We start from the raw sequence: 27,801 nt of genomic DNA, 5'->3' as shown, positions 1-27,801 counted from the left end.
CAAGATTGTTGCTCATACAGAGGAGACATGTCACCAAGATTGAGGGTTTAAGGCTCACGATCCAGAAGGCCTTCGATGTAAGTGCAAACTGGCAGGGGCTCTTCTACCGGGGAAAGCAGGTAAACAATGCCTTCTGAACCCAAAAAAATAAATTCATGCAGGATCTTGAAAGCGTTTCCTGGATCGAATCCAAAAAATAAGGTTAAAAATAAAGAAGCTGGTGGCCAAATTGTTTTTATTTACAATCAAACACATTAGCGCCCCTTTACACAATTTGCCAGTAAAGCACCACTGTAAAGTTGACTACACATGAATTTATAAGAAAAGTGTAGTTTATTAAAAGAAGCACAGGAGCAAGGTAGGTAACATCCTACACAGGACTTCTTCCTCAGCAACTACACACAGTTGCTAGGAAGGGAATCTAGGATACAGTAGAACATTGAATAAAACAATTCTAAGAATATTTAAAGGGACAACATAACACATCTTCCCCTTTATAACAAAGAAAATGAAAAGAAAAAAAAGAAAAAAAAAACAAAATTATTAACAAACAAAATCTTGCAACCATTTAGGTTTGGAGCAAACACGTTTCTGGTTCATAGACATATCACTGTTACAATTGGATTCTTCAACAGATGTAAAATTGAAACATTGATTAGATGGAATAGCTTCATGTGAAGTGCACATATTGGAAATACTGGGAGAAGAATCGATTATATCAACATTACCTGCAATACCTGAAGTGCTGGGACTTGCATCAGAGATGGGAAGATTTTCGGATACACTAAAACCACCATGATCCTCACAATGAATAGATTGAGGAACAGACAAGTGAGAAGAATCAACAGAGTCCTTCAACAAATTTCTTTTGCCTCTGTAAATAGCAATTCTTTTAAGATTCCACACCTTACCATCACTTAAAAGAACTGCATTACGTAAAATCTTCTTAATCATTAAGGGTTCAGAAAATTGAGAATCCTCCTTGCGAACTTTCCAGGGTTTCTTCACTTTAACCCACATTCCAACACTTACATTCGCAGCACTGGTACAACATTTCTTATCAAAATACTTTTTATACTCAAGATGTTTATTGATAACATTAGATCTAACTTTACTCATACATATATCCAAACAAGATCTTTTGTGCAGCCAATTGGGATTACACTTGGTTCTTGCAACACGACCTCTCATGACTTCAAAAGGTGACATTTTTAAAGCATCATGAATGTTGGTTCTATAGGACCAGACAGCCTTGAAAACTGAGGTTTCCCAATCCTCTTTTTTTTTATTAGCAATTTGTATGGCATTCTTCAGAACTCTATTGAATCTCTCACAGAGTCCATTACCACTGGGGTTATATAGAGAGGTAGTTTTATGAACAATACCAACCCTATCAAAATAAGACTGGGTTAATTTAGAAGTAAATTGAACGCCATTATCACTAATGATCTGGTTAAGAAGACCTTCTTCAATAAAAACTTTATCGATAAAGTTTAGAACAGACGAAGAATCAACTTTATCAACAATAGTAATACTGGGCCACCTTGAAAATACATCAATTTAAGAAATTATAAATTTGTGATTTTCCCCAATTGGCCCCATAATGTCGATTGCAACAGTACGCCAAGGACCATCTGGTATTAAAGGTTCACACATGTCAGGTTTGAGAGTGTTGAGTACCTTGTCTGAATTAGAACATGTAACACATTCTCGTACAATTCTTTCTGTAAGAACATCAACTCCTGGCCACCAATACCATTGTTTGACATTTTGTTTGGTTTTAACAATGCCACAATGGTCCTTGTGACATAACTTAACAATATTATTCCTCAAAAATGCATGAGGAACAGCTCTGTCACCCCGAAAAATGGTATCATCACATACAGTAAGTTCATTCCTAACTGCCCAATAAGGTTTGAAATCAGGTAACAGTTCTTTTTTCTCAGTCCACCCCTCACGAATAAATGAAATAACAGAAATTAAAATTTTATCTTTCAAATACTCCTCCCTCCATAATTTTTTCTCAATACAAAAAGGATTACTGTCAAGAATATAAGCAACGTGAAAGGAATCCCACTCATTCACCTCACATTCTTGTAAATCTGTAGGCATGCGGGAAAGAAAATCGGCAATAACATTGCTTTTCCCGGGTAAATATTCAACCTTAATAATGAAATCCTGTAAACGCATGGACATTCTAGCTATTCTAGCTGTAGCATTGTAAAGACCTTCCGTAGTAAGGAGTTTGGTAAGAGGTTTGTGGTCAGATCTAACTACACATTCCTTCCCCCAAACAAAACTACGAAAATGTTCAAGGGCCCAAACTATAGCTAACGTTTCTTTTTCTATAACCGAAAATTTGCTCTCTGGAACTGAAAGCGCTCTAGAAGCAAATGCAACAACACGTTCTTTACCTAGACCATCAATTTGAGAGAGAACACTGCCCAAACCTTTGTTGCTGGCATCAACAGTGATCACAGATTTTAGTTCCAAATCAAAAGGGCATAAAACAGGAGCATTAATGATGTCTAACTTGATACTGTTGAACTCATCCTCACAAGAGGGAGACCAATCAAATCTGACTTTACTTTTCAAAAGCTGTCTAATATTAAAAACCTTGCTAGAGAAATTCTTGACAAATTTAGAATAAAATTCTACCATCCCTAGGAATGATATTACATCATCTTTACAGGTAGGAGGAGGAGCTTCTTTTATGGCATCAACTAATTTAGGTTTGGTGGAAACACCGTCACTACATAAAACGTGACCAAGGTAAGTTACAGATTTAACTGCAAAATTGCATTTTGAAAATTCAATGGTCAACCCCTTTTCCTCAAGAATACCTAAAACATCTTCAAGAATAACATTGTGTTCATCCTTGTCTTTACCACAAACCAGAATGTCATCCTGAAAGAATTTAACCTTAGGATGTTTTCCAAATAATTGATGCATAATGCGCTGGAAGATGGCAGCAGCAGACTAAGCATGGGCGAATTTTGCGAATCTCGCGTTCGTGAATTTTGCGGATTTGCGAACTCGCGATTCGCAAAATCCGCGAATTCTCGCGAATTTGCGGATTTTTTTTTTTTGTGTTCGCGCGGGTTTCTGCCAGTTCGCGAGGGTTTTGTACAATTTCGCAAACGCGAACTTACCTGTCGGGTCGCAAGTTTTGCGAACTTGTTGTTTCTACGTGTCCAGCCTGTTTGGGACACTCTTCTTCATCACTGCCACTCTCTGTCACCACTGCCACTCTCTGACTACTCATGCCACCCTCTGGCCCACCCATGCTACCCTCTGTTTCATCACAGCACCCTCTGGTTGTCCAGTCAGTGTACATTATTGTGACAAAGCAAAGCACACCTTCCCTGCCTCAAGTGACCTGAATTAATTTGGGGCTGATTAATGTGTCACAGAATATTTTTTTAGCTGGCACCTGCTTCCTTAGTGCTTCCTGATTAGTGATCTTTTGCACTTGCTAAGTGCTTTCATTGTTGCAAAATTAGTTACAACACCTGCCCTGCCCCAACTGACAATAATGAATTAGGGGCTGATTAATGGATTTGAACTTCCAGCCTGGCTCCTGCTTGTCTCCCTTAGCTGTAATTCAGGACCTTTGTGGCATATGTGTAACTATTCTGAGGTTCAGAGCAGGGTCACATAATAGTTGCAAGTAGGCAACTGAACTCTGGAGGGGCCCCTCAGGAAGCACTACAGGAAATGGCTACTAATGATGAGCCTGAACTTTTGAACCTGGTAAGTAGTTTCAGTTTTGCTAAGATCGTATTTCTGCAATTTAGCGCTTATTCGCGGGGCGCAAAGTTGTACTGGGAAGCCGTGAACTCACGCGAACAGTGCGAGCAAAATCCGCTGCTCGCGGATTTGCGGATTTTGCCGGAGATTCGCGAATCTTGCGGATTGCGAATTTACCGAAACGGATTTTCCGCCCATGCTTACAGCAGACGCCAAACCAAATGGCATACGTTTAGATTGGAAACACCCCATGGGAGTAATAAATGCAGTAAGTTGCCTACTTTCAATATCAAGAGAAATCTGATGGTATGCAGCAGAAAGATCTATTGTGGAAAAAAAATTTGCACCATTAACCGAGGACAACATTTCAGAAATTTTAGGTAAGGGGAACTTATCTATTACAATATTCTCATTCAAATGACGAAGGTCAACACAAAGACGGATTTTGCCATTGGCACGTCTTGCGATAACAACTGGTGAAATCCAATTGGAAGACTCAATTGGCTCAATGATGTCTTCTTTAACTAGTTTTTCTAGTTCTTTTTCTACATCACTTCGAACTAAAATAGGAATATTCCTGGCTTTGAAAGTTTTAGGATTAGCATTATCTTTCAGAACAATGTGATGGGAAAATCCTTGAAAATTGCCTATTTTCCCACTAAAAACTTAAGGAAATTTTTTAAGCATAGATTCTCCGATCTCTGTACCTTCATTAACCACTAAAACAGGATCCGGACTGTTAGGATTCAAAATAATATCTTTGCCACATATAATTTGCCTAAAGATTCTCTACCTTTGTACCTAAATTTTAAAGGTTTGAAACCAATCATGTCACTTTTACCACCGGAAAAAACTTCAGCGGAAATATCAGGTGTATTGAGATCGTTTCCTAGATAACGTACAAACTCAGAATTCTAAACATTTTCATTGATGATGGTATATGGGGAACCAGAATCTGCATAAATGTCAATAGGGACCCCACCAATAAGCATGTTACATATAGGTTTTTTGAGAACATTTCTTTTACATGAATCATTAATATTAAATATGTAAACTTTTTCAATAGGTTTAGTGATGCAGTCATCATTCATTGAACAAGGTATTATATTTTTTACACAATCATCATCAACATAACAATGCATAACTTTGTTGGTTAAATCTTCTTCATCATCAGAAGATGAATCGTAAACAACTTTAACTTTTTTACTTTTGAGTCTATTACAAGCTCTGGAGTAATGCCCAATTAAGCCGCAATTCGAGCATTTCTCCTTAATTGCAGGGCAAAGTTTATAGTTAGCTAAATGTGAGCTGCTGCCACATCGGAAACATCTTAAGTTATTACTTTTTTTAAACTCAGAAGGTTTAGTTTTTGTTAGAACTTTTTGCTTGTAATTAGATTTACTTTGAACCTTCGAAACAGTTTGATCAATAGTGGAATAGTTTTTTCTTCGTTCTTATTTGCTTTTGCACTACGACCTGAAAGTTCCGCCTTCCTGACAATGGCTAAAATATCTTTAAGATCAGAATCACCATTTATCCAAAGTCTGTCTTGAATAGAAGAATCAGAAGCATGCATTACCACTTGATCTCTTATAAACTGTTCTTGGAGATGGTCAAATTTACAATCTTCAGCTATTTTTTTAAGTTCAGCAATATATACATCAATGTTTTCTCCAGGTCGTTGTTTCCTGTGAAAGAACTTATAGCGAGTAATGCCTATACAAACCTTAGGAGAAAAATGACTATCAAAGTCTTTTAGAATATCATCAAAAACATTAGAATCACCACCACCGCTACTCTTAGGCATTTCTTCATAAATTGTGAGACCACCAGCGCCTAATGAGTGTAAAAATAGTTTCTTTTTCCTTTCAGGTTTCATTTTACCATCTTCATCAGTGGTGTCGATAAAATAAGCTTTCCATTGGAGCCTTTTCATACATGGTTCTAAACCAGAAGGCCAAAAAGGTTGTGGAGACTGAATGGTAAAATTTTGTGAAGTCATTTCGAATATAAAACTAAAATTAAAAAAAATATGAAGTAAAGCTTACTTGTAGGTTCAGGAGCTGGTACTGTATAAAGTCTTCTTCTCAGGTACAAAGAGTTTGAAGAATTAAATATAAATGTAGCAGGTGAGGTAAATAAAATCTGGAATATTAACAGTGAAGTGAGTTAGAATATCGATAATAAAACCAAGGCTGAAATCCGTTCTTTACACTCGTAAGAGAAGCAGAAGCGTTGTCATGGAGATGAAAAATGGCTGCTGTGCGTAATCGTCAACACGCATTACGTGAGACGCTGCGTCTAAACGTGCAGACGAAGTGACATCACAAGTGGTAGAGCAACACAGTGGAGCGAGCGAGCGAGGAATGGAGGAGAGCGTGCTGAAGGTAACCGTTGCAAATTTTAAAAGACGCATGCACAGGGTTGAACGCTTCTTTCTATAATATCCAAAGTTCTTTACGAATAAAAGCGCAAGCGGGAAATAACTTGAACCGCTAGAGTAATGCGCAAGGTGGAGGTGAAACAGAAATAAAGAAAGATCTTTACTCACAAACGTTGAGAAGAATATTCTTGAACGAAGAGGTCGAGAAGACTTCTTTAAATATGGAAATGAAATTCTTCTTTTAAAGATCGTTGGTAGAGAAACGAATTTCCTTTAAGTTTTCCTTCCATTTAATTAGGAACACGAAAACGATGAATTCTTGAAAAATAAAATATGAATAGGGATCTTGAGTTTCCTGGTGCTTCTTGAAGTAAAACGTCGCCAAAATTGTAAAGTTGACTACACATGAATTTATAAGAAAAGTGTAGTTTATTAAAAGAAGCACAGGAGCAAGGTAGGTATCATCCTACACAGGACTTCTTCTCAGCAACTACACACAGTTGCTAGGAAGGGAATCTAGGATACAGTAGAACATTGAATAAAACAATTCTAAGAATATTTAAAGGGACAACATAACAACCACTTTCATTTTCACTTATGTCTTTAAACAAGTCAGAGTTCACTTCTCCTGCGCTGCCCCTCCCCCTCTTGCTTACTTCCTCTTAGTGTAGCTCCTCATTACTTACAAAAAAAAAGCATTTGCAATACAATAGGTCTCGCATTTGTGAGAGTGTAAGCTATTGGCATTATAAATGACAATGCCTTTTATGTATCTGTTTTAAAAACCAACACATAAATAAAAGGCATTAAAATTTACAATGCCAATAGCTGAAACTCTCAGGAATGCGAGACCTATTGCATTGCAAATGATTGTTTGCACAAGCATTTTGTGTTAGCAACATTGTTTCAATGGAACGTGTTATGTCCAGTCATGGTTTTAAATATCGAATCTCACTCAGCAGGCCGATCAGTAATTGGCATTTGTCAGGATTGTTTGACGTTTTGCCCACTTGGGCTGTGCACAAACATGTAACATGGGATCCATAAGAGCTAATGTGTGCCACAGGACAATGTTCTACGGGGAGTCCTGGCAAATATGCAACATTTCATTAGTCAGAAGGTTCAGAGCATGAATCATTTGCACTAATTCACTTAGCCTCAGCCCTTAACGTAGGTGATTCTGCACACCAGTTTATGGTTCTATTCCTTTTTCCAAGCAGTCTTTCCTACCAAGTTATCATCCTGTCTGAAGCCCTCTCTACTTTACTTCTGGGGTGATAAAAGTAAGTATTGGTTTCATCTTCTTTTCATTAACAAATGTTTCGTCCTGTGAGTCACCACCTTTGAGGGATGCTGAGATTTTAGTCATGACACATATTTTTATATCAACTAGGGTGTAAGGAATTTGAGAGTCAAACAAAAGGGAGAGAAAAAGGTCCGGTTACAGAGGACCCGGCCTCCTTACTTAATTGAATAACCAAGAAGAGTCCCACTGTATTGGAAATGACTATCTTCCCAGTGACCTTTATCGTTTTTAAGGAAAACAGTAAGTTGTCTTAAAATAATCCTCACCCACCAAGATGTCCCATGGTGGCATGATTCATCATCAGGTTCTTTCCTCCCCGCTGTGGGACGGAGCATGCTGCGACCGACAGACGTGGGAGCACTTGGTAGGGTGTAAACTATAAGGTAAATGATGGTATAAGAGTGGGAGGGTCTATGTAGTGAGTTCAAAAATACCTGGCTAAATGGGAACTAAATATTTATTCAATCCTACAGCTGGTATTATTAAAAATGAGGAAAGGAACAACACACGTTAATGTGTGTGTGTCTCATGGTCAGCATGTTTCAAGCTAATCCCCTAAGGCTTTTCTTCAGGACCAGGACAATTGTCCCATGTACCCCTCCTAATATAAACACCACCTACGTCTTCGTAATCAAAATTAAGGGCAAATACGTGCAATACGATACCTAAATCGGTATTATTTCTTGTAAGGATATTTTGGATGCCGGAATCTGCCCCCATGAGCTCAACGGAGTTAAGAGGCGCATGTAGTCACACAGTCCTCAAAGTGCTCCCTTGTCCCACATATTCTACCTGCCCGTGGCTCCGATGATGCACATATTTATATATTAAGAAGACCTAGGTGCAGCTGTCCACGACCATGCAGCACAGCTGCAACAAGGTAAAAAAATAAAATGTGCGATGTCTCAGTCGACTCTGGCTCCTCTCCACTCTGGCTCCTCTCCGAGGCACAGGGAGTCCGCAAGACTTCGACTTGAACTCCCTGCTGGCCCTGCCCACAACTAGGCATCCTCCACCTGTCTTCCGAATGTCGACAACCATGACGCCTACACACCAACGCAGGACGGCGGTGGAGTTCCTGCCTTCTCCGCCAGCTGGTGAGGCCTGCAGTAGGCTCTCACTTACTTCTTCCTGCCCACTAAGGTGATGTTGGAGGATAGGAGCTTGCGAGGCTCTCACTCACTTCGGTTGGGCCCCACCTCCCAGATTAGTAATAGCAATGTCTCCCCGTCCACAGAGGGCTCTCCTCTTCCTTTCCAGAGCCATGCCCACAGCCAGGTTTTCTCCGCCTGACTCTCGCCACGGAGTAAAGTCTTCGTCGGTGCAGGTACACAGAAAGGCAAAGTGCCCACTGCGCCAATTGGAAGGTGTGCCGACAGATGCGCTGGCAGCCTCCTTCTCCTCCCAAGGAAACACAGCGTTCACCATGGACTTCCCCAGCCCAGGACAACCAGAAAGAAAGCGCTCAGCCTGTCTCCCACCAGAAGCCACAAACAGGGAGCAGGCAGTGCTCATTTCCAAGAACTGCCAGGGGCAGAGCTGGGCAGAAGCAGGCCAGCACAAAGGCTTTTGTGGTAGAAGTTCCAGTCCTTCTCGCAGCTGTAAAGTCCAATGGCGGTTCCTCCTGGAGCACTGCAGTCCACATAGTGTTTCAGTTCAAGGAAGCGCCCCAAATATGGGGTCACAGCCCCAATATTTATGGTGCACAAAGTCTTTATCTGCCCTGGTACAGGGCCCTGGACCCAGTTTGAACCAGTTCTGGGGGCACTTAAAAAGTATCATTTACACCGCACAACACTTCCCATTGTATGTGTAAGCCCTGGCCCCAGACATACCACAGGGGGCAGAGCCATCATTGTGGAAGGCAGGCACAGCCCTATTCACATGCTGGTGCTAATACTCCCACCACTCCAAATGAGTGACTCGTGAGTGAGCTGACACATCCAGACTCTCTGGAGCCACTACACATCCCCAGCCCCTATCAGTCCAAAGCCAGATGGTCAATAACCATCCTAGCAGAAGACCAAAGACACATAGCACACAGAAATGCCTACTTCTAAAAGTTATGCACATATAGGGAAACCTAACCCTCGTAATCATTCAATGCGTGACTTAACTTGACGCTAGGATCAAACAATAATTTACTGATGCATGATCTTTTTTATTAAATTTTTCTTTTCAAAAAAGCTCAAAATCTTTTACCACAAGTCATAATAAAAGGACACAAAGTAATAAAAGTACATTCAGTTTCTCATACAAAAACATTTTTAGACATACAGATACCACATTAATAAAGCAGTATTCAAAAGCTACAGACAAACAAAAAACAACACTTTTTTGATACATCTATCAATTTTGCATAATCCTGTATTTTGCGTACAAGCATTCATTAATCCTACAACACCTTAATCTGCCAGCTACTTGGTGTGTAGGGGAACATTGGGAGATTCCTAAAGAGTAGTCCTAAAGGGGTGTATCTAATTATGGTGACACCCTCAAAGGAAAAAAGAAATCAACTCGATACTCCTCAATGTTGCATGGATTGCCAACGCGTTTTGAGTCCCATGCAATAAGTCCATGGTCTCTCTTCAGGGCTTCTTAATTTTGAACGGAGGGTGTTGTCTATAGTAAGCAGAAGAAATATAGGTAGGCTACATGAGACCTGACAGTCTTTATGTAATAAATAGAGGAAAATGGCCAGATATTAATGAATGAGTGGATTCTGTTTTCCACAGAGTTAGTACCTTGAACGAAAAGTGGAGTAAGAAAACGAGAATCCGTCTATCAACCATCCTGACTGGGTAAAACCAAAACTTAATATATTGTGAGAATAATTAGTGGAGTGGGAGCCCCGCCATCGATCAAATTATAATTTATTTTTAATATATTTATTTTGCTTACTACAGACAACACCATCCATTCAAAATTATAAGCCCTGAAGAGAGACCATGGACTTATTGCCTGGGACTCGAAACACGTTGGCAATCCATACAACATTGAGGAGTATCAAATTGATTTCTTTTATCCTTTGAGGGTGTCACCATATTTAGATACACCCCTTCAGGTCTACGCCATAGGAATCTCCTAATGTTCCCCTACACACCTAGTAGTTGGCAGATTAAGGTGTTGTAGGATTAATGAATGCTTGTACGCAAGATACAGGATTATGCAAAATTGATAGATGTATCAAAAAAGTGTTGTATTTTGTTTGTCTGTTGCTTTTGAGAATTGCTTTATTAATGTGGTATCTGTTTGTCTAAAAATGTTTTTTTGTGAGCAACTGAATGCACTTTGATTACGTTGTGTCCTTTTATTATGACTTGTGGTAAAAGATTTTGTGATGTCTTGAAAAGAAAAATGTAATTAAAAAGATCATTCATCAGTAAATTATTGTTTGATCCTAGCGTCAAGTTAAGACACTCATTGAATGATTACGAGGGTTAGGTTTCCCTATATGTGCATAAATTTCAGGCCCAACCTGACCCTTGTCCAAATTTGGGCCAAACTCCCACTTTTTGTAGTACTTCTAAAAGTGCCATTTCTAAAATAGTAATAAAAAATGTGCGAACAGCAATACGCAGCATTGATCACAACTATTCCAAACATACTAAACATACCAAACTTGATCATGCTACTCCTCTCATGTCAGGAATTACCACTGAAGCACATATCAGTGAATCTCCAATGCATCCCTATGAGAGGGCAGCCTCACAGCAGTGAGTAACCAAGTAGGCTGCTTGTCACTACCAGGACATGCCACACAGTTAAGGAGCATGTCCTACCTTTTACCTACACCGCACCCTGCTCATAGGGCTAGCTAGGGCCTACCTTAGGGATGACTGATATTTAGTAAATGTGCAGTCACAGACATGGCAACCATTTTATGTGTTATATAGTTTATCATAATTTGACCTCAAACTTTAATTAAGTTACCCTTGCATACACACACGTTTTCTAGTAATTACCGTGCACTTCAGTTCAGTGTGGAAATGTGATTGACCAAGCTGGAAAGGGCATTTGCATTAAATTTATAAATACTATTTTTTTAAATTGTCATTCATCAAGCTACTTATTTTTGGTCATTTGCAAAGTGCTTGTGTGTCTTGTAGTCTTCTCGAGGTCCATGATGTAAAATGTAATGTGCGTATAGTATATTGATACATTAACTGCCCCAGCAGCTTCGTTTAGTTTACTACCCTGCCAGTCATCTCCCTTGTGTCTTCAACAAAGGAGTAAACTTACCTTTCTTTGTGGCTCCTGTTCAGTGCTACATTCCAGAAACAACATCCACAGGGCGCAAAAAGTAGAGAATGTCAACTGCTTAGTAAATTTTGATTCAGTGGTTAATTTGCGGCATTGACAACAGGTTTTGGCCACCACAACTGCACTAGCACTCCATTTTTGGGTTTGGGACTTGTTTGTCTGGTCAGGCTTTAATCTAAAGCAAGAGATAGAAATGAGAAGAGAGAAGGAGGAAGACAAAGAAAGAAAAACTTTGACAAATGGAGAAAGTTGAAACCTGCAAGATTGAGATAAAAAAACAAGTAGAAGGAAGAGCTATGTAGTTGAAACAAGACAAGGTAGCCATGGTACCTTGCAACCCCAGCATTCTGGAGTGCTAGCCGCAAACACCTAGGTAAAATTTAAAATCTCTGCATTTGTTTACTTATTCACGATTTAATCACTGGCAACTTGTATAATGAGTACATATCCCGGGGGAAATAAGGAAAGAGAGCTGCCCCTTACCTGCTAGACGCCGCCACCGCCAGGAGTCACACAGGGGCTGCCATCCACACGAGAGCACGCCGCCACCGCCAGGAGTCATTCTAACGCTGACAAACCGCGCCACCGCCCCGGGACTTCAATTCCCGGCTGCCTCAGTGGCGGCGCGCTCTGTGACACCGCGCCAGCACCAGGAGGTGCACAAAACCAGAGCTGTGCCCGGCGGAGTGGGGGAAATAAGGAAGGAGAGCTGCCACTTACCTGCTAGACGCCGCCACCGCCAGGAGTCACACAGGGGCTGCCATCCACACGAGAGCACGCCGACACCGCCAGGAGTCATTCTAACGCTGACAAACCGCGCCACCGCCCCGGGACTTCAATTCCCGGCTGCCTCAGTGGCGGCGCGCTCTGTGACACCGCGCCAGCACCAGGAGGTGCACAAAACCAGAGCTGTGCCCGGCGGAGTGGGGGAAATAAGGAAGGAGAGCTGCCACTTACCTGCTAGACGCCGCCACCGCCAGGAGTCACACAGGGGCTGCCATCCACACGAGAGCACGCCGACACCGCCAGGAGTCATTCTAACGCTGACAAACCGCGCCGCCGCCCCGGGACTTCAATTCCCGGCTGCCTCAGCGGCGGCGCGCTCTGTGACACCGCGCCAGCGCCAGGAGGCGCACAAAAGCAGAGCTGCGCCCCGCTTCGCGGGACGCCCGTGGCAAAGCCCGGGCAAAGGGCGGGCCCTCTACGGCCCTCATCGGCAGGAAGAGACAGGGACAGGGCCCATAACTCTGCCCAAATTATTTCCAGTAAGTTTTCCTTACCTATATTGAAGTTGCATTTGCTGAAAAGCCATCCTGTGTTCTGGTATCATACGGCATTATTTTGGCGTTATTCTCTACGTTGCCCTTTATCATGTCTAAAGCAAAATCGACTGTAGCTGTCAACACCATTGATAATTACATGGTCCAGAAGGTTGCAAAAATTAACAATGACAGGTGATCCTCACTGATGTTGAGCCTTTCACCTGAACTGCCACTTGATAATACGCCTCTACCTACACCTGCTTTTGACATTAGCAATGAGGTATTTCAGACACCTGAGAATAATCCACTAACCCAGCTACTAGTAGCTATTGCAGACTCAGCCTCTGAGAGTATACCTGACGAAGAAATAATACTGCTAGAAGAGGAGCCCCCAGCACCGTTACCAGCTCCAAGAGCTGTTAAGGGGGGGAGAAGAGTCTATCAAAACGGGGCGGGCTTCGTTCAAGTAAAAAACGCCCTGATGCATCCCCATTGGAAAACATTGGTGAAGACATAAGGGGAATCTCTGGAGGGAAGTTACTCTTGGACGAAGACTAATTTAAGAAACTGTTAAAAGCCCTAGATAGTAAAATCAAAACCATAACTAAACCTCTCCTAAGTAAAATAGACCACCTCACGGAAGAGGTGAATAGGCTGGGGGGTCTTCTGCAAAAATCATTAGAAGAAGCAGCAAACATTGCCAAGCAGAAAACACTTAGAGTTGAATCAAAAAATACACAGACTGCACCCAGGTTAGAATTACTGGAAAATACTTCCCCTATCCCCATGTTGACTACCGATACAGGGGGGGTTCTAGGGGATTAGATATTCACATTGGTGATTCTGAAGGGCCAAGTCAAAGGGACAGAATGGCAGATTCTAATATAGAGAAGGGGCCCGTAGAATTAATTGTGGAGGCCTCTCCCCTGATATTGGTCTTGGCAAATGTTCCCCTTTTAGAACCTGGGCAAGTAGAGAATACACCTTCCCTGATAAATAAATCACTCCGCTGGTTATCAAGGAACATGGCCTTCACCCCGGGAGGTATGGACCAGCTGGCACAAGAAGTTGTGAAAGCTAGAAGAGTAGAATGGATCGGGGGTGGTATCAAAAAATTGAAAGGGGATTGTGTGGTGTTACACCTCTCCGATCCCGAAGTGCTGCCAAACATTCTAGCAAACATATATCCCCCCCAGCGTAGATCCACAGAAATAGTCCCGTTAACGCTAGATTTCTTCTATGCAAAAAAAGGGAATACCCTAAATCCCACAGTGCTTAAAACAAAATGGAACCCTGTGTTAAAAAAAGGCAAACCCCTCGGTATAAGAAGCAATTGGGGCATACCGATGGAGAATAGATTATCTGCCCTTTCTGGCCTCAACGAGTGTGATTGACTGAAAGGGCGGATGAGTATAGTAAAGGATAATACAGCAGGGATTCAAGAGAGGGGAACAGGTGTCGCTATGAAGCTTACTGCAACAAATTTTAGTAATGGTAGGACACTCAGTTCTAGGGGGGAATCTTCTTGTACTGTGGGGCATTTGACACCGATTCCCCGCATCATTGAACGTAGCGGGGAAACTAGCCCCCCACCCATTTTGATCCACTCCCCGCATGCAACACCATAACAAGGGAGGGTCAGCCAGTCGAAGACAGGTCTTAAACTTCTTTCTTGGAATCTGGCAGGAATCCACCATAAATTAGAGTCCCCTGAATGGTGCGAATTAGTTGACAGCCATGACGTAATTATGTTTCAGGAAACCTGGGCAGTGACCCCTGTTTATCGGCAGGGCTTTCTAAATTTTTTGCCCCCGCGAAAAAGAACCCAGAAGGGTGGCCCTCAGGGGGTCTAATCACATGGGTACACCAATCATTACAATGTACCATTAAAGCGAGGCCCGTTAACGGATCCATGACAGAATTTCGACAGACAGAATTTCGACCTACACAAATATCGGCGTAATTATATCGATTGCAAGAATATCGACGCCCTATGTACAACATGGTAAGTACCAAAATATCGAAAAAATAATATCGATGTTAAAAATATCGTTGTTAAATATATCGTTTTTTTTGGTTTAAAATAACATGAAAAATACTGTAAATAATACTTATAAATTACTTAAACATATTTAAATATATTTAATAATGGTAAAAAAAATAATAATACATATTTAATAAAAAAAAATATATTAACAAATCATATATAATATATACTTACTTAACAATAATTACTATTCCCACTCCAGTGGGTGCAACAGTAGGGAGAACTGACCCTGAACCCAAAAAATACCCCTTTACCCACAAACTGAAAACTGACCCTGATCCCTAAAAATACCCCTTTACCCAAAAACTGAAAACTGACCCTGAACCCTAAAAATACCCCTTTACCCAAAAACTGAAAACTGACCCAGAACCCTAAAAATACCCCTTTACCCAAAAACTGAAAACTGACCCTGAACACTAAAAATACCCCTTTACCCAAAAACTGAAAACTGATCCTGAACCCTAAAAATACCCCTTTACCCAAAAACTGAAAACTGACCCTGAACCCTAAAAATACCCCTTTACCCAATAACTGAAAACTGACCCTGAACCCTAAAAATACCCCTTTACCCAAAAACTGAAAACTGACCCTGAACACTAAAAATACCCCTTTACCCAAAAAAACCAAAACTGACCCTGAACCCTAAAAATACCCCTTTACCCAAAAACCCAAAACTGACCCTGAACCCTAAAAATACTCCTTTACCCAAAATTAATTAATATTACAATTAAATTACTTCCCACCCTATTCCCCTATAAACCCACAACCCGCTCCAGTAGTAAAACATATAATTTAGTTAATAATATACATAAATTATCAATTAATTAATCAATTAATCAATTAAAATAAATCATTGCCAATTAATATTTCATTGCAAAATAAATTAATCATTAAAAAATAATTATTTAATTACAAATAAACTACTTCCCACCCTATTCCCCTAAAAACCCACAACCCGCTCCAGTAGTAAAACATATAATTTACTTAAAAATATACATAAATTATCAATTAATTAATCAATTAATCAATTAAAATAAATCATTGCCAATTAATATTTAATTGCAAAATAAATTAATCATTAAAAAATAATTATTTAATTACAAATAAATTACTTCCCACCCTATTCCCATAAAAACCCACAACCCGCTCCAGTAGTAAAACATATAATTTACTTAAAAATATACATAAATTATCAATTAATTAATCAATTAATCAATTAAAATAATTCATTGCCAATTAATATTTAATTGCAAAATAAATTAATCATTAAAAAATAATTATTTAATTACAAATAAATTACTTCCCACCCTATTCCCCTAAAAACCCACAACCCGCTCCAGTAGTAAAACATATAATTTACTTAAAAATATACATAAATTATCAATCAATTAATCAATTAAAATAATTCATTGCCAATTAATATTTAATTGCAAAATAAATTAATCATTAAAAAATAATTATTTAATTACAAATAAATTACTTCCCACCCTATTCCCCTAAAAACCCACAACCCGCTCTGGTAGTAAAACATATAATTTACTTTTATATATTTTTTATTTATAAAAACATATTAAACACATATTATAACAATTAATTTAAATACTTAACTAAAATTTCTAACACATATTAGTAAATCGAAATTACTTACATCGATATATATGATATCGATATAAGTAATTTTGATATTACTTACCTTAGGGTCGATATTCTTGCCATCGATATTCTGGACATCGATATTCTGTCCCTTCGATATTAGCAACTCGATATAAGTGTAAGTCGAAATTTAAGATTCGATATTTTGACTGTGTACCCCCGTTAACAACTGTGATTTACTCCCAATTGTGATAACATGGGCCGATGGTCAAGATATGGCCCTCTACAACATCTATGCCATGGGAACTCAAGGGGGTAAAGCCGCTGAGGTGGTAGTAGCATTAGATAATGATTTAGAGAATCCTTCAACACATATCACCATCCTAGTGGGGGGAGACATGAACACCACATTCGAACCACTAGGTCACGAGGATAATGAAATGTCCCTAGAGGAAGATACTAAATGGGGAGTTCCTCAATTGGATTTACCTGTGGTAAAGAAATGGACTGAGGTGGCAATACAAGTGTAGAGCTTGTGCTTGGCTAGGGGGTTGAGGGCAGTAAATGGTCGCACCCCCTCAGACCTTCAGGGTGTGCATACCTTTGACAATACAAGGTCAAGTAGTCGGATAGACTACATCCTTGTAGATGTTAGAGACTGGCACAAGATAATAGATATGAAAGTGACATCTAGATTAGAGAGCGACCACAATCCATTGTGCTTGCTCTTTAAGCTAGACCAAGGAGAAAGCTCACCTAACCAGGAAAGGGGTGTTATGCCGCTAGATGTCATTTCAACTAACAACCTCCGCCACATTAAATGGGCAACACTGATGGATAAGCCAGGAGATATGCAGGACTTACTGGAGGCTGTCGGTAAAGAGGTCAGCAGATTGCAGGCCCTTTGTAATGAACCAAATTTTAACAAATTAATTGAAGAGTCACATCCTAAGTTTTTTGCTAATTTACAGGGGGTTTTCTTAAAAAAAGTACAGCAGGCGAAGGGTGCTGGCCCCCAGAGAAATCGAGGGTGGTATGACCATTCTTGTAGAAAGGCACGGCAGAACCTCAGCCTAGCGTTGAGGACTAAAGAAGGAGTGTTGAAGGCCAGGGATGATTATAGAAAAGCTCAAGCTAGGGCAAAAAGGCTGTGGGATGAAAATCAATGGTTAGATCTTAAAAAAGCCTGTGCAGCTAAACAGCAGAAAGAGTTTTGGGCCATTTTAAAATGGGGTGGGGGGGAATTGCAGAGTGTCCAAAAAATCATGTAGCAAAGGAAGCATGGGTGGACTTTTTTAAACCACAATATGCTGACAATTTGACCTAGCTATCCTATCCGTTCCCCAAAATGGTATTTTATAGCCATGGAATATTCTCATTGAAAGATGTAAATGTAGCATTGGACGGGGTGACTAGAGGTAGGGCGCCAGGAATTGATGGAATACCGGCAGATGTATTTTTATCCGACCGGGTTAGCTGGTGCCAATATTTTGTATGGGTTGCGAATTCTATCGCACAAGGAGCAATGATACCAGCATCATGGAAAGGTGCGGAGATTATCCCAGTTTTTAAAAAAGGGGACAAGGCTTTACCAAGTAATTATAGGCCCATCAGCCTTATCGATTCAGCACAAAAACTGTTGGGTAGAATGATACAAAATAAAATACAAGCCTGGATAGATGATAAGGATATCCTTTCCCCGTACCAAGCTGGCTTCCGACCCCTAACTAGCTCTGTCGACCAGGTATTCCATTTTTTAACTCTTTACTGGAAAAACGTGACCTTGACGAATGGCCCATTATATGCTGTTTTTGTTGACTTGAAGTCAGCATTTGATTTAGTACCCCGACAAAAACTATGGATAGTTTTGAGTGACCTTGGAATTAGCCCGAGCTATTGACTTTGCTCGTGCGTATGCACAAAAATAACTACGCAAGGATTAGGTGGGGTGCACAGGGGGACGTCACAGATTCTTTCCTCGTGGAGCGTGGGGTAAGACAGGGATGCGTCCTGGCCCCCGCCTTATTCTCCCTTTACATTAACGGCGTAGTAGACTTTCTAAAGAAATCTCCAACAGATGCCCCAACGCTAGATGGGGAGCGGGTTCCAGTATTAATGTTTGCTGATGACACTCTACTGGTCTCGCGGACCCCTAGCGGATTACAAAAGACAATTGATGCATTTGGAGATTTCTGTCGGATTCGGGGTTTGGAGCTAAATACTACAAAGACCAAGTTTATGAATTTGAATCCTGCTAAGCAATTCAAGGAAAAAATACATTTTAATGGGTCCTTTTTGGAAGAAGTGAACGCTTTCACTTACCTTGGCATTTCTTTGCAGGGCAGTATGAACTGGAAATCTCATATGGACTCCGTGGTCTTAAAGTTCCATCAGTTGGCCGGGGCCATAGCACAAAAATATAAATCCTCATTAACAAAACCTATTCAGCCTATAATGGAGATTTATAGTATGAAAGTGCTGGGCGCCTGTCTTTATGGATCAGAGCTATGGGGCTTTACCAATCTGAGCGTCTTGGCTACTGCAGAAAACAAATTTCTTCGCCGGTTGGTTGGTGTCCCGCAGAGTACTCCATCGATCCCGCTCCCATATGACCTTGGGAGGAAATAGATCGAGGACATGGCTCGATTGCGCCCACTTTTATATTGGAGGCGCATAAAGACCACTCCTGAACTGGGTCATTATGCATCTGCTCTTTTGGACATTATTAGCTCTGATCGGTTCCAGAAAACAACCTGGCTTAAAGAAATTAGGAACTTGCTTCAAAAATTGCACTTAGACCACCTATGGACTACCACTGACCCCTCCGCCTTTCCATCTAAGGCGTTACTGAAAAAATGTATTGGGACCGTCTATGTTGGCATCCCAGTACTTGGAGTCCAAAATAACCCCTAAATGTGAACAGTACTGGGATTTGATCACAAAACCCCTGGATAGAAAGCTGTATTTCCAGTTCAGAGTTGGTTCCCTAACTTTAAATGCTTTTACTCTTAAATGGTCTCCAGGCAATGTAAATACATGTTGTTACTGCAAGGTACACGTTGAGGACATCCCACATTTTTTGTTCGTTTGCCCATTATATGCTGCCCCAGAAAGTAGATGGCTAAAACCGGTTTGCAGGAATTTGGGTATAAGGAAATACCTAGAAGCACAAAGAATATTAAGATCAAATTGTGCCCCCAATCTTGCAATCACCTTAGCCAAATACTTGGGATGGGCCTGGATAATTCGCACGCGCACTTTAACTGCAATCGATTATGTATGATGGAAAATATCTAATTTTAAGATCAATCCCATTTATCATGAACTAGGCACTGTGACTCTGATTTTTATAATGCATGAATTTTTAAGCTGAAAGAATTCGCCAGCATTTTTGTATTTGATTGTATTTAATGTGTATTTTGTGTCGATCTTAAACTTAGCGTAGTATTTATATCTGTTTAGAATAGGGAAAAAATGCTTTTATGACAATGCTGTCGAATAAAGTATTGAAACTTGAACTTGAGTACATATATTTAGCCTTAGATTGCCTAAAGTGTAGCTCTCTGTTGAGAAACATAACATAGCAAGGCAAACGTGTGCAGAAAGCAATCAGGCATCAGTATGTAAACGTAAGTCAAATATAATTGCTTTAAGTGAAAGAGCCATTCAAGGACACAATACAGTGGGCATATGAACCTGCTGTAGCTGTTACCCTTTAGGCTCTGCTCATAATAAGCATGTTTCATTATAGCTTGAACTTATGTGTACATAAAACACTTTGCAATGCTAACATAGATAGCCATGCAAAAATGTTTCTATTGATTTTTAGGTCTAAAGTTAGCAAAGGCCTATTAGTTTTGTTAAATGTATATGTATATTAACCGCATCGCTGCTGCGGCGATTTTTGCGCTGTGCGGCTTTTTTTAAAAGCCCCTTATACATGACGAGCTCAGCTCGTCATCAGCACACGACACCCGTGGGTGATGACGAGCTGAGCTCGTCATCAGCATCGAAAGGTTTATACTTAAAGGGACTTCAGCCACCTCTCTTCATCCATTGGTCTGTTGCGTCATTCACATTTTGCTTCCGCCCGCTGTAGCATACACAATGGGGCAATGGGTCACCTCACTGCAGCCACTGGTTAGCTCCACTTTGAGTGACTGCATTTTGCTCTTTCACAGTTGGCACATCGCTACCCACTAGATAATTCCCTTCAGTACTAGTGTTTTAGTTTTTATGTTATAATTACATTAGTGTTGCCTTTATGTTTAGAGCCTGAGGTGGAAGCAGGACGCTTTATATTCGATGTAAGCACAGGCCACATTGAACACTTAATCAGTTTCTGTCACCTGCCAATGTTTTTGTAAATTCCTCTCGGAGTGCCCTATGTTTGTCTGACTGTTGGTTTTTCACTACATAAGAGATCGTGTCCATTTATTAAGCTATCCTCTTTTTAATACGCATGCATTACACAGACCGAAAGCTTCAATATTACACATGTGAATTCATAAGAGGACAATTCTTCAGAACACATTTCTTCTGGACTCAATTTCACCAATGGTTCTTTAATAAACTTTGCCCAGGAAGACCCGCTTTTATCGTGTTCAATTTGTAGTATTGGAACACTTGCTAAATTTCATTCCTTTTCTTTCCTTTTTTTCTTTCTTTTCTCCTCGCATTTTTTCTTTCCTCTTTTCGTTTTCTTTCTTTCTCTTTCTTTCATTTTTTCTCTCATTCTTTCTTTTGTTCTTTCTTTCCTTTTTTCTTTCATTCCTTCTTTCTGTCTTTTTTTCTTTTAATCCCTCCCTACCTCCTACCCCCTCCCACCCTCAAGAGGCTGGCAGCCAATGGCACTACAATAGGTTTTTTTTAGGTCTGTGTTAGCCAAGACCCTTTCATTTTACTAAAATTATGTATATGACATAGTAACTTATACGGATTTTCGGCCACACTTCATCCATTTTCATGTGGTTGTGTCTATCACATTTTTCTCCAACCCACTCACATATGCTTCAAGGGACCGTGGGCTGACTTCACAATGAGTTAGGCATAACAAAGAGCTCATCCACACACAAAGTAGTTCCCTTCAATGCCAGGAAGTTATGTGGTAATGTGTGCTTTCTTGAGAGCAAAACATTTTTTGAGCTTTAGTCAATGTTTTTGTGAGATTGGCAAGTGCCGGGCACCAATAAAGTTTTGCAAAAACCATGACAAAATAAGAATTGTCTAAAGGCTGGCAGACAGCACCATACCTAGTGGATTTGCCAATGCTTGTTGTAAATAGTTTTCTGAACAGGAATACTGAACCACCACCGACAGCCCCGTTCTTACCTCCACTCCCTTTGAATTGATGAATTAAAGAGGTGTTTCACAAAACGTGCGTGAATAGCAGGACACTGCGCTGTACCACACGTCTTTCAGTTGTTATAAAAAGTTGGGTCAAAAGGAAAACAACCAAGCGTGCAATTCATCATGGCGAAAAGAGTTGACTAAACATTTCAAAGGTCATTTGTGAGAGAAGACACAGGATGAACAGCGAGTGGTGGCGTCGTTAGGCTTCCAGGTGGCTCTGAGTCAGGAGGGGCTGTGAGGCCCGTCCACGCCCATGGAAGCCTCCTCGAGTGCGGGTGTGCCCGGGCTCTGATGCTTTTCATGAATCTCGGATAGGGTTACATGACAGAAGCATCACTCTCCCGGAGCTCGAAGCATACATCATTCGTTTTCAGAGGTCTGCTTGACAAGTATCCAACAAGCCGTCCCTGGGCCAGATGTTTCACAACCATGCACACCAGTCTCCAGACGCTGCACGGATTCCAAGTGATATACAAACGCTTCCATGTTTACTTTACACCGGTTGAATGAATGCCGGGTACAATGTGCTATACTGAGGGTGAGCAGAAAGCTCAGTTTACCTCTGTGCAGCGTGGTCTACACACATTGAATGAGTGGGCAGCTGGCCAGAAAGACCGTGGCCACTAACAATGCAAAAAAGTATGGCCAGCAAGACTACCGTCTCCAATAACAGGAGGCAGGAAAGGGTGACCCGAGGGAAGTAAATTTATTTGTGCATTTTTATATAGCGCGGACTTTACCAGAAGGTGTCAGAGCGCTTCACAATAGGAACAGAACTGATACATGAGAACATTACAAGTGAACCAAATAAAAAGGCAAACGTTACATTAAATGAAGCAAAAATGACAATCGTGAGCCAACAAAATACAAGAGGTAGCAAACGGTGCATTACAAAAGTGACAATCGTGAACCAACAAAATAAAAGAGGTAGCAAACGGTGCATTACAGGAGGAAAAAGTGACGTGTGCAAGTTACAAAAGCATACAAGGTAAACATAAAGGTATAATACTGCAATATATGGAGGGCACTCAAGCACAAGAACAAACGTTATGTAGGGAATGGTGGCACTTGTGCAGGTATCGAAAATAAACAAATGTAGGAGGTAGAAAACAGTGTGTTACAAGAGAAAGTGACGGGTGCAAGTTACACATGAGTACCAAACACAGGTAGAAAGATAATACTGCACTAAATGGCAGACTCTCAGACCACAAGAACACACTGGGAAGACACTTCCATAGTCATGTAAAGTAGATTTTTCTATAATGGAAGGGCTTCCTTCGGATAATAAGAGGGCATGAATTACATTTGGAAGTGTCTTTGAAGGAGGAGAGCTTTGAGGTCAGTTTTGAAGGCCTGGGGGGAGGTGGTGGTCCGGAGCTGCAGCGGAAGGGAGTTCCAGATTCTCACAGCGTTGCCTGAAAAGGATTGTGCCATCGTTCTTTCCTTCTTGAAAGTGGGAGGTTCAAGCAGAAGATGTTCCGCATTACGTGATGGTCTAGAGCCTCCAGAGAGTTTCAGTTTGTTCACCAGGTAGCGAGGAGAGGAGGAGTGCAAGGCAAGGTGCTAAATGAAAGACCACAAGCAGCACTAGGGCCCCTGAAAATATACGGAGGACACAAATGAATATAAACAGTCCCGTAAAGTTCCGATACTGGAGCTGTAGAAAAAGGTAGGGCTAGGACCTTCCTCAAGATTTGCCCGGCGCTAACCGCCCTTGTACCATTTGAGTTTACCAAGCAATGAGGCAGGCGCCGGAGACCAGAAGGCAGGAAACAGAAGTTTATTCCGACGGAGCAGAACACATCAGATCAGACAACAAGGTATCATGTCGAGGTGCTCTAACAGCCTCTCGGAGGCCTGGCCTCTTATACACTGGTTCATGGCATGTGACCTTCTTGTAATACAATCAGATCTTTGTGAGGCAAGAAAAAGACATCCCCGTAATCCTAGTGTCAATCCCACCCCCATATACCTTCACAATAGAGGTTCGCAACCTGCTGATAAGAGGAGGGGACCATCACGCAGCTGAGTGTTCCGTCGAGTCTTAGGATGTGTGCGCCTGATCATATCACAGGGGGTGGGGAGGCCTGGACCAATAGAGGGCCCTTTGAAGGAGAGCGACCTCATACAATAAAGGGCAGTAAATGATATCTCCCGGCTTAGGCAATGGCCTCGGACCTGTGTGGACAGTCGGACACGGGGTGAGGGGCTATCAATGGAGTGGTATTCATGCCGCGTGGACAATCCAGCGCAGGAGGGAGGTTTGTCAACAGAGGGGCATTCATGGGAGGAGAGGAGGTGTTGGTCAGGCGCTAGCGTGACTCCCAAGGACAGGGTCATGCAGAAGGGTCCTGCTCGCAAGGAGGAGAAGGGAGGGGGAGCCAGGGTGCGCGGAGGATGTTTGCTGGGTCAGAGGGACGTGCTGGCGATCGATCGTGGACAGGGAGACCATGATACCTAAAATGGCTGCCATGCACGTAATACATAGGTGACCTAGAATAGCTGCCGTGCATGTAGTACATAGGTGACAAGCTGGCGCAGATGATGTTCAGATCGCAAATCAAAATTCCACAGAGCTGTACCTTCCATCACTGAACACATTTCCAGTATGCTATGAAAGTCACCAGCTTGTGTGCAGTAGAACATGCGCGGACAGTTGCAATACAGCAGATGAACTTTACAGTTCCTGGCTGCAAGGAATTGGCCAGAAAATTAAAATACCCCCCACTTTGATCCATCCCTCTGAAGCAAGTGAGTGAAGCGAGCAAACTCTATCCACTCCAGATAGGATCCCTTCATTCTGCCTTCCATCCATCTACCTCTCCATCCTTCAGACTGTCATGCATCCAGCCAACTTTTCATGTTTCCACCCAACCTTTCATCATTCCATTCATCAACCCTTTCATCATTACAGTCTTGCATCCATCCTTCCATCCTTGCACTCACACGTCCAACCATCATCCACTTTCCCATTCACACATCCATCCATCAATTCACCATCCTTTCATCAGTCCACCAATCTATTATTTTCCCCTTCCATTCAGCCATCTATTCATCCATCCATCCATTCTTCCAGCCTTTCATTATTCCATCTTCTTTCTTTCACCTACCAATGCAAATCTTGTTTAACCCCACCACCCATCAGTCCATTTATCTTTGCTTCCATCCTTTCATCCACAGATTCTTCCTTATTTTCAAATGTTCTTCCTTCCACTCTTCCTTCCAACCCTCTCTCCCTCACTTTCATTCGCTCTCTTTTCTCTTAATTTCTTTGCTGTGGTTAAACCCTGATCTCAGCTACCGTTTTTCTTTACTTTTGATGTTTTTTAAGAGCTTTTGTCTGTAGTGTCTCAGACAGGACAGGCTCATATATAACTATAATTGTCAACACCACCCCAGCTAAAGTTGCCACTGCCTGGCTGTCTGCTGCACTTGCCCACTTACCGTTCGGTGGTTATGTGATTACACACTTGTGGTAACTAGCAACCACCTTCCTAATGTCAAGTTCAATTGAAGATAGTGAGACTCCTTTTGTAGCAGGGATTTCTGCTCATACACAGAACTGTGCATAGAGACTTGGAACCTCAGTGAATTAGGGTGTACCAAAACTCACCTTAGTAGCCAAAATCCCTTAACAGACTAGCAATCAGTGTCTCATTGGTTCTTCCGTACCCCCAATGATTAGACAACCCAGAACATGGAAGTTAGAACACCTCAGGCAATGTGGAACACATGAACAGTCTTTCGTTATACTCTCATACCAGTCCAAAACGGAGAGTAAATGAGGACATGTGCAAGTTTGAAATATTTATTTCTAATGCCGTATTCTCAGGCGCCGTATCTTAGCTAATACAAGCAGACACATTATAAGCAACAAGATTATCAGCATAATTACTATTCCATAAAATACAAAAGGAGAAAGCATATTAAAATGCTAAATGGAAATAGGCTACATTACACATAGATATCACCCTCCCTTGCTAGTAGGTTATTTTATATCTACAGAAGGTCTCTTGGGTTTACAAGGACGGCCCCATACCTCTGGTCCTAGTAGAAATGATCACATAATTTTCTACACCAGCTCTCTGCATGCAAATGCTCTCCAAGTGTGTTTGCATGCCTGCACAGTGCATTATTAGACGCGCCAAAATCAGAGGTGGCCACAGCTACAGATATTTTATGTCTAGAACGTGCGCTAATCAGACCGAACAACAACCACTGTGTTGAAATAACCTTGAAGGCCTTAACACTCACTGTTCAGACAAAGCTTACCAAGCAAAGCTGCTACTATAGGAAAACATATATTCTTGTGTGAAGCAAAACAGTCTGCTAGACTCTAAACATTTATAATAATGTGTGCCGTGTGCAAAGGCAGCAGAAAGGAAAAATGGCGTTTAAACTTCTAATAAGCTCATGCTAACTTAACACAGTGTAAATGCAAGGCTCATCCCCATGACACCCTCCCTTGATCCGAGCAAATTTGGAAAGCAGAGTTCAAGAACAACTGTCAGAATCACGTTCGAATTGCCACAGGGAAAAAACAGGAACAAAAAACTTGAATTTGAATGTATTTCTAGCCATGGACATAATGAAGTCAATAGGTCTGGGTAGAAAAAAAATGAAGCTGAGAGAAAAAAATATAAAAAGTATCCGATGTCCAACTTGTGACCTCGGTCATGAAAGAGAGAGAAGCGATGACACATCTCAATCCAACAATGTATATGCAAAATACGTAGCAACAGCCTCCAGTAGGAAGTCACTGTTCTCATCTGAAAACATGTCAGCCATCCAATTTAGCAAAGGGAAAGAACATACATGTTCTTCAATTACCGGGGCCTCTCGCACCATCAGAGGGCAACTCAGTGTATCCTCAATGTAGCGGCGTGCCAAGAAATCTTGCGCCGCTGAGAAAACATTCCAACGTCCCAGGACTCCATGCATCGCTGCAAAGGCCATGATCCCTCTGCCAGAACAAAGCAAATAATGAGCAACTAAGGGGCTCATAAGCTGATCATAATCCGCATTTGGAGACACCGTATTGCAGAGACACAAATCCAGGGCCCAATCAAAATCGCAACTCAGGCAATGAAAGACAGGCTGGACGCATGCGAAAAAGGAAAATCGAAACGATAATCCATATGCTGCACTCATAGTAGCAAGAGGCACCACTCCATAATATTTAAGTATTCGGCTGTGGAGCAGCAGCAGTCGTGACAGATCTTCTCGCAATACAGGACGTGCATCCATTTTGAAATAAACAAACCAGCAGAAGTATGCCTGCAACCAGAGCCAGCATTAAGGGAAATCCACCAAACAGGCTGGAAAAATTTGAGTGGAAAAATGCCAGGGACACACCAAATATAGTTTGAAAAGAAGACACAAGGCCACTGCTAACAACTTTAAAAAAGTGAGCCAGCCCTGTGATGGAGGATCCATTAAAGATAGTGTGAGTTAATTCACCTAAATGCAAGGGAAAATCTGTATTTAATAAAGCATGCACTTCTGTGCGGGTGTTTGCCACGGGAAGGACAAATGTTTCACGAGCAGATGTGAGGGCGACTTCTTTCTGGGACAATAGAGCTCTTATACGACTCAACTTGTTGAACTCTGCTTTCAAGGTCAGAATCGTCGGCCAGATGGAAACATCAAGCGTCCCATGCGGAGGAGGAAACATCACATTTTTACAGCAAACCGCACGCTCACTGACGGTAATCACGTAAGGAATTCCTGCTACCGTCCCACAACAATCTTCATTATTTAAAAGTAAATAACTCCCATTTGCCAGTAATGTGAATGTTGGTATGATAGCAGGTGCTGGTGTACCTTTCAAAATACAGGCTAAATT

This window comes from Lissotriton vulgaris, chromosome 7 (genome assembly GCF_964263255.1).
Source record: "Lissotriton vulgaris chromosome 7, aLisVul1.2, whole genome shotgun sequence".
Classification (NCBI taxonomy): Eukaryota; Metazoa; Chordata; class Amphibia; order Caudata; family Salamandridae; genus Lissotriton; species Lissotriton vulgaris.
This window is presented reverse-complemented; position numbering follows the sequence as displayed.